Consider the following 9,013-nt stretch of genomic DNA (forward strand, 5'->3'; position numbering starts at 1 on the left):
CTGCTTTTGCTGTTTGTCATCCCTCCTCTGGTTTAGCCACAGAGGACTGAGCAGGAGGCTTCGGACGTGCCAATCACATGATGAACCTATGGCTGGGAATTATAGCTTCAGTTTATTGAGTACTGATTTGCCTCGTGTAATGCAAATTCTACTTTTAGCACTCTTTTCTCATTTAAATCTCACAACCACTGGAAGGGGTAGATATTGCATGTTATTGTTATCCCTATTTTGCTGGAGTTAAGTGAGTTGGCCAAGGTTACACAGCCTATGAGGGGCAGCGGCAGGAATTTAGTGCAGGCCTCCCCGGATACCAGTGAGTGTTGGCTTTCTACCCCTATTATTTTGGACTTGACTACAAAGTACCTACATCTGTCAGCTCTTCCTATTATTTCCATGTGCTTCCCATGGACAGGAGTGCAAGTTTGCAAATCTCAGCTCTCCACTGAAATAGTGCACAACCACTATATTATATAAAATGTCTATGTGTTTACAGTGTCTTCAACAAATATTACATTCTATATTACTTGACACTAAATTGATAAAAACTAGTAAAGTATAAATTTTAGTAAAGTTACTCTCACAGAGATTATAAGGTGAATGCCAATATCTATTTGCTTTAATAACATTTAGAAATTTATACAAGCTTAAGAAGCATTACATTATAGTTCATATGTTTTTTAAAATTATAGTTTATAATTTTTATTAAAGTGGTAAATGCATTCACCATAGAAAATACAGAAAAACAAAAAATTAAAAAAATTTACAAATCAAATTAGATCTCTTATTTAGGGATAACTGCTGCTAATGATGACTCTTTTACTTAATATATCATAAGTATATTCTTGCCACAAAATATTATAACATATTTAATGGTTATATACTATATCATTGTATGGATATAACATCTTTTATTTAATCAATCCCCTATTTTTGGACATTTAATTTTTTTAACTGTTCATTATTGAAAACAATACAGCAATTATCCTTGAAGGCAAATCTTTGCGTACGTTCATAATTATTTCCTTTGAAGATAATTTCTTAAAAGTAGAATCTCAAGGTCAAAGGATACATAAAATATCAGGGTTTTTTTCCTTCTGGAAAAATTGTACTAATATTTTAAGGCCCAATAGCTAAGTGAGAATTCCTGTTACTCCACCCTTGCCAACGTTGGTTATTATCAACTTTCAAGAGATTACCAATTTTATAGGAGAAATATATTTTATTTTTCATTTCTTTTATCATTATGAGGCCAGGCATCTTTTTATCAGCCATTTGTACTTCTCTTTTTATTACATTTTGAGAAGGACGATTAAAAAAAACTTTGGTGCAGTCTGAGCAACATCAAATGTTGTGATGATAGGTTAACAAAAAACTTTAGCTTATTATTTTTTTTGGAGTCCCCTTCCTTTATATAGATGCCACAGGCATAGAATTTGGGGTTTGGGGGGGTCAAACCTTAAAATTTGACACCTAGCTGTGGCTTTGGTCAGCTTGGTGGGCTTTTCTGCTCCGGATGTACGTGCACATGGGCACTACATGAACATCTGAAAAACTGTGCAAACAAATAACTAATCAGACCCAAAGTAGACCTTTTCCTGACCTGACTCAAAACTAAAATGCTGAGTTGCCAGGTTATTTGTGGCTACAAAAATATTATTGGCAATTAGTCTGGGGCTATCAAATTCGGTTCCATCTGTAACTGAATTAGAGACCCACATCCTTTTCTCCAAGGAGATTGGTGTACCATATCTGTCTTCGACGTTGGATAGTATTAAACAGGATTTCAGCCAATGAACAAAGTTTCTATTTGGAAAATGTCAAGGGTGATAAGCACAAAAGAGTAATAATATCATTATTTTCTATCTAACCAACTTAATAATTGGACATGAATGGTGGGAAAATTTCTGCCAAACAAATACAAATGTTCCGTCCTGAGAAAGTGAGTTAGTTTTTTGGAATCTTAAAGGATTCAAAACAAATGCAAAACAAAATATTTCAGATGGTGGCAATTATAGGTGGAGAGTCCCATGGAAATGTGCATATGTTTCAGGATGGAAAAAAAAAAAAAGGACCTGTTTCAGAATGGCCAAGATAATGCCAGCTATTATTCCCCCTTGTGTGGCTGGTGTACTATCTAGAATTCGAAAATCATCATTTGAATTGGAATATCTGCTTTCATTCCTTCCCCAGCCCTGCAGGCTCGTGCAGGCTCACACTCTTCAGTCAGGACTGCAGTTCCTCTGCCCTGAATTCTTCAAGGTACCAAACTTTTCATGTCCCACCTCCAACACTGGGTCTGGTACAGAGCACTTGCTCAGCAAGTGTGGATCATGGAATGAAAGCACAAACCTGCTGACGCACGCCAGAATAAAGCATTCAGGGAGGTGACCCTGGCATCATCACCTCCACTGTCAGGCAAGAAGACAGAGGCTGATAGAGTTGAGATTTATCCAAGGTTGCATAGTTACGGACAGAGCCAAGACCTGAATTCACATCTCCTGGTCCTAGAATTATGTTCTTTCAACTGCAAAAGACAACCAGCTTATGCATTTTTAAGCCTCTATTCAGTATCATAAAAGTAGATTTATTAATATTATAAAGGTTATTTTTCCATTCTGTATTTATTTATAACTTCTCTCATTTCCCAGATAATTCAAAGCAACTGATGAATGTACAATGAGAGAGAGAGAAAAGATTATGTACTGGGAAAATATACACCAGAATTATAATAGCTAACATTTCATGAGTACTATGTGCCAGGAATTGTTCTAAGTGCTTTACATAGGTTGATTCATTTAATACACACAATGACTTTGTGAGGTAGGTACGACTGTTTTACAACTTTACAATCGTAGGAAATGAAACACAGAGAATTCCAGTAACTTTCTCAGGTCACAAAGCTAGTATGTGGTGAAGCCTGGCTATAAACCTAAGTAGTCGTGGCCTTCAGATCCCTGCTCAAGGGACCGAGCTAGCCCGCCTTCTAGGTATCCTTGAGGTCTGTACTTCTCCGACTTCTATCTTCAGATCCTTGCCCTGGGAAGCCATGCCTCTACATCTACCCTCACACATGGTTCTGAGAACCAAACTCTAGGCCCCTCTCTCAAGACTTATTACACTTCCACTTTGATATGTACATATTTATTGAGATCAGCGTTTGATAAGATTTTTTTAGTTGTTCTCAGGAGGAGGCTTGATCCATTGTAAGTCTAGGCTCAAACTTTGAGCTCCCTTATTTACTGGTTGTGTGATCTTGGGCAAGGCACCTATCTTCTTTGTGCCTCAGTTTCCTCATCTGTTGAATTTTGACAGTACTAGTAACTATCATATGTTTAGTGTGAGCATTAAATCTGACTGTGGCTGAAAAGCACTTAACACAGTACTTGGCACATAGTAATAATTGATACTAGCTATTATAATTAATTATAAGAAACTATACCATTTTTAGATCTTTACAGTTAGGCCCCAGTGTGGTCACTTTCTCAGAGAAGAATTGGAATCATCAGGATTAAGAAAATAAAATCAGGTCTAGATAATGTAACCACTAACTGTTTGCAGGTTAGTGTTAATTAAACCCAAGCTTTTGGTTCAATTGCCTGACTTAAATTTGGTAATTCTAGCTCATCCAGACTCAGGTATAATTTGTCTTTTGAATTTTTGTATCTACAGGCTTTCTAGATTTGTTTATTGTGTTTAAAAATTTTAAGTATAGTGCTAATGATAGAAATTAGAAATTGTAGAAATGTATAAAGGGAAAAAAGTCATTTATAATCTCATCTTCTAACGAAGTTAAGAAATGGATAAATCATAATTCTCAGTTGTGGCACACTGTTGTCATGGGCTCAGGCATGGACATCTTTTATTTTGTTTATTCATTACTATGTAACATAATGAATAGCAAAAGACCCCGTGCCCTGTCAGGAAGTAGAATGCTACCAGTAACTGACCTCTATCTACTTGTTTTTTCCCTGTTCCTCCTAACCCTGTGCCTCCCTGCCAGAGATAACTACTGTCCCACATTTTTGTGTTTATCACCACTCCTTTTCTTAGTTTCGTCATGCATACACATGCACATGTATACATATGTGTATCTAAATAATGTAATATTTTGTTTAGCTTGTTTTGGTATATTTATTAAGATTCATCCATGTTGGCTTATATGACTAAAGTCCACTCATTTAAAAATTTTATAATATTTTATCATGCACCTATACCACAACTTATTTATCCTTTCTTTTGTAATGGACATTGGGAGATATATTTCTTTCAGTCTTTAAAAAAATATGTTTTTTAATGTTGTTATGATCAAATCTGAACACAATTTTGCTTCTGCCTTCTGCCCACCTCTGTACTTGTCATTATATTTAAGAATTTTCTCATTTTATTATAACTTTTAGAGACAATAACATCTCCTTCAGTGGATATATCATAATTTACTTAACCATCTTGCTATTATCAGGCATTTAGGTTGTAGCTCATCTTGGCTAACATAATTACCATGTAAACAAATATTATTGAACATAAATATGTTTTGTGAATTTTGTGTTATGTCCTGAAAATGATTTCCAGAAGCAGAACCCCTGAGTCAAATACCCAAACATTGTAGGACTCTTGTATATACTGCCAAATTAGTTTCCAATGCATTGGACTAATTAAAACTCTACCAGCAATGATTCAGAGTACCATAGAAATATTAAATTAATATCTGGGTATTCAGAGGATAGAACCTACCCAGACATGCTTGGCAACCATAAATTGGTCTGGGAAAACTAAATGCAAAAGAGAAATACACTTACAATCATCAATGACGTCTTTACACTGACTCCTTTTAGGAAATGTTGAAACAAGAACAATTTTAGATGTCAAGTATTAAAACAAGAAAACCTGGATCATTACTATTTTAGCTCTACTATGTCAAATATATGACTGTTTAGAATCATCCAGATAAATGAACAACATTTTCTATTTTTCTTTCTGGATGTTTGATCAGTTTAAGTAGAACCAGAATTAAGTCAACATACCGCCACAATGCAAATTGTTTTGTTTTGGGAATTTTTGAGTTTCATGCTTTGCATTTACCATAAATTAGCCTCCTACTTCCCTTTATGTATTTCAGGATTTTGTGTTCTTGAAGGCATTCTTCCGTTTACTTTGCATCATGAAATCTACAATGTCCCATCTTTAAATAACTACCTAACTTCACTGAAACCCTGTCACCTCTGAAAGGATTCAGATGAGGGAATTTTCGTTCCCTTGGTGTAGAAATGCCTACTGTTCTATAGATTACTGAAAAAACATCTCAGTCTCCATTGCAGTGCCAACCAACAAAGCACAATGGAATTTGCAGGCATCATCTCTCCTGAAGGGAATCCTAACAAATTTAACATGAAGTTTAGTACTGACTATATCTGTATGCAAGAACTGATGGAATCATTTTGTTCCATTATATCCAAAATCAATAACAACAAAGTGGGTAAATAGTGATTAGAAAAGCCCAATAGCCAAAACATAATATACGCCTTTTTGTCTAGAATGGTTGTAACACAGTGTCCCATACATGTTTTTAAAAGAAGGTGTTAGTTCAGAGAACGGTCCAAATAATTATACAAACAGAAAAAAGCCATTCAAAATATTGGTCTCCAGCTAGGGAAAGCCAAAAGATCTTGCTTCCAAATCAACTCTTTGAAATCCCAAGTTTTTTCACTAGTTCCTGACTGTTGGATCATAATTTATAAAGTTTTTATTTTTTCTTTTGGAATCTTTCCCACAGACACACTTTTCACTTTGCCCTGTGTTTTCATCCACCCCTTGGTATAGGTTTGAATGCTGCTTGTGTCATTTAATTTTACATCAAGAAGAATGTTTTTGAAATATAATATAAAATTCTCCTGTAGTTTATATCATGGATCAGGCCATTTTTCCTAAATTGTTTTTATTTCCTTTTAAAATATCATTAGACAACCAGTCTTTGCCATTGCTTAACCTTTTCCACGGAGGAATTTATGGATTAGCAATGGTTTTCCTCTCTGTGCTTTAATTTCTTCATCTATAAAATGGAGATTAAAAACAGTACCACTTCATATAGCTAAGGTTGAATGAGTTACATCAAGTCCTCAGTGTAATGACAGGCTCAGAGAAAATGTTATGTGAGTTAGTATTTTTATTTTTATTCCACCTAGTACAAATATCTATGCTAATGGAATCTCCAGTAGGTTCTAAATACTTCCCGACTGTTGAGAAACAAACAATCAGAAAATAATACCATTGGAGGCACAAAATAACAATTATTGACCCTTGATTCATAAACATTTATTTAGTAGCTACTCTAAGCAAAGAAAAAAATTAAATAAATGAATGTGCTTCCAGGTCAGAAGATTTTGAGCAAAGAGAGTGAGGGTTACAGACATTTGCACACTTCACCGGAAGGACAGCCCTCCTCTATTTTGGAAGGTTTTTCTCTCTGATGCAGTTGTCTGCTCAAAGGGGACCTTGGGGAGGGAATGTAGGATGTGTATGTTTGCTACACACACCACCTACCATCCCTCTTCTCCTTACTAATACAGCCTAGAAAGTAGGCTGCCAAGTACTTTCAGGAGGGGCTGACCCTTCTGCTGTACCAGAGCTGAATCTTAATTCCATTCTCCTCAGTGACTGATTTAGAAATAGAGGAATCATTCAATTCTTGCTAATGCCACTAGAGGCAAAGTTTACTTGGGAACTTCTGGGAAATTATTCCTGGTACCTAAAAAGGGACACATGAAAGAAGTGACTTTATCTTCCAACCTTTGGACATTAATGTGGAGGGATATAGTGATCTGAAGGACAACCACCATTTTTGACCATGAGTGGACCAACCTGAGGAGATAAACCTTCATGCTGAGGATGGCAGAGCAGGAATTTAGAAAAACAAAACACTTGATCTCTAATGAGGTCACTGAGCTGCTGAATTAACCAACCTATAACACCTTGGCTCTGTTACTCTGTTTTTAATATGTAAGATAACAGATCCCTTAAGCCATTTTGGGTTGAGACTTCTGTTACTTGCAGCAGGAACATCTAAACGAAGACAAGGAGGGAGGGGGCATGTCTCACCTGGTTAGCCAGAAATATTAGTTTCTTATTTCTGGTGTAACACATTTCTACAAACTTTGGCTTAGAACAGCACAGTTTTTTTCTCTTACAATTCTGGACTTCAAAGGTCTAAATTCAAGCTGCTGGCAGGGCTGAGTTCCTTCTGGAAGTTTAGGAGACAATCAGATTCCTTGCCTTTTCCAGCTTCTAAAGGCTGCCTGTATTCCTTGGCTGTGGCCCCTTCCTCCCATCACTGGGGGCTCTTGTTCCCATCAGCACCCTCCCATTGCTGACTCTGCTCTCCTTTTCCCTCTTATAAGGGCATTGGGCCTTCCTGGATAGTCCAGGGCAGCGATCCCCAACCTTTTGGCACCAGGGACCGGTTTTGTGGAAGACAACTTTTCCACAGACCTGGGGGGTGGGGGATGGTTCGGGCAGTAATACAAGCCATGGGTATCCTGCTGCGCAACCCGGTTCCTAACAGGAGGGCTGGGGACCCCTGGTCCAGGGTAACCTCCCCATCTCCAGATGCAAAGTCCTTTTTGTCACGTGAGGTAACACAGTCACAGGTTCCGGGGATTAGGGCATGGCCATCTTTGGGGACATCTTTCAGTCTACCACTTCAGGTAAACTGAGCCAACCCTGGACACGAAAGGGACAAGAACTGCTGTCACAGCCAGGTCACCCGTATGCTCCTGTGGGGAGAATGAGCGTGAGGAAGACATTGTTAAACTGCAATGTTTGTCTCCTTTATCTTACCAGTGTCGGCTGTCATCTTCTCTTGGTTTCTAGTTGGTAGCCCTAATTTAGCCCAGGATGATCAGTCCTTCTTGCCTCATCTCCATAATAATGACATTTGACATTTAAATTGAGTCTCTACTCTGTGCTCTATTTTAAGAACTTTATCCGCACTAACTAAATTAATCATCCTAAACCTCTGAAGTTGTTGCTACTGCTAAAACCATTTTACAGATGAGCAAATTCAGCTGCAATTGCCTCGATTCACGCAGCTGACCACGAGTGAGTGCTTATTTTCTCTACTTAAGTAGGAGCTGATAGCCTGTGGCTGGTAGCACTCTTCCAGAGATGGAAAGTAACTTCAGGTTCCTACCGCTGAGAACCAGTAAGGCCAGTAAGGATGCCTTTCCTTGCAATTTTCACCATATCCAATGGGTTTTAAACAATAGGAAGTAAATCCTCTCCCTAAACAAGAAGTTCAGAGGTAGGGTTGCGGCAAGGGTTAATTCAGCTGCTCAGTCATGTCAAGGTTCCTTTTGTGAGGGAGGAAAGCCTCTCCCAAAGCCTGTAAGCTGTGCTTTTTTTTTTGTTTTTCTTTTGGACTTGATCCCTACGCCCATCACTGGCCAAGGGGACTGGCCAGTCATGAGTCACCCCTGGGCCTGAGCCTAACTACCGTGAACACATTGCTGCCTGAGCCCTGAGTGAGGCCACGGGTCTGTCCGCACAGGCGGTGAGAGGGAGCCACGGGGGCATGCGTCCTGGGACACGTACCCTCACAGAGCGCGGAAGGGAAGCTGCCCAACGCACTTAACGACAAACGACTCTCCAGCCGATCCCCAGGTATCTCCTACCACGTGGAGATAATAGGCCCCGGGACCATTCGCTGCTGTGATGAGAACAGACTTCATAGCTGCTCCTCAGCTGGGACAGGGGCGGTAGCACGTGGTGCAGGGCAGGGGGCGTGCTGCCCTCACAGCCTGCAGAGTATCACTGGAAGTGGGGTTTGCCTCCCTCCTTATCAGCCCAACTCAAAGGGCCCATGCAGTAAACAGTTGTCGACAACTTAGAGGATACTATTTTTTCACAAGGAAGGAAGAAGTTCTTGTCATGGCCCCAATATGCACCTTTTCTGATAGGGGACCTTTCATATTGACCGGAATCTTTTTGAAGTCTTTTGACATTTTTCCCTGAATAGCCTATT

This window comes from Balaenoptera borealis, assembly GCF_965194805.1.
Source record: "Balaenoptera borealis genome assembly, chromosome: 6".
In the NCBI taxonomy this organism is placed as follows: domain Eukaryota; kingdom Metazoa; phylum Chordata; class Mammalia; order Artiodactyla; family Balaenopteridae; genus Balaenoptera; species Balaenoptera borealis.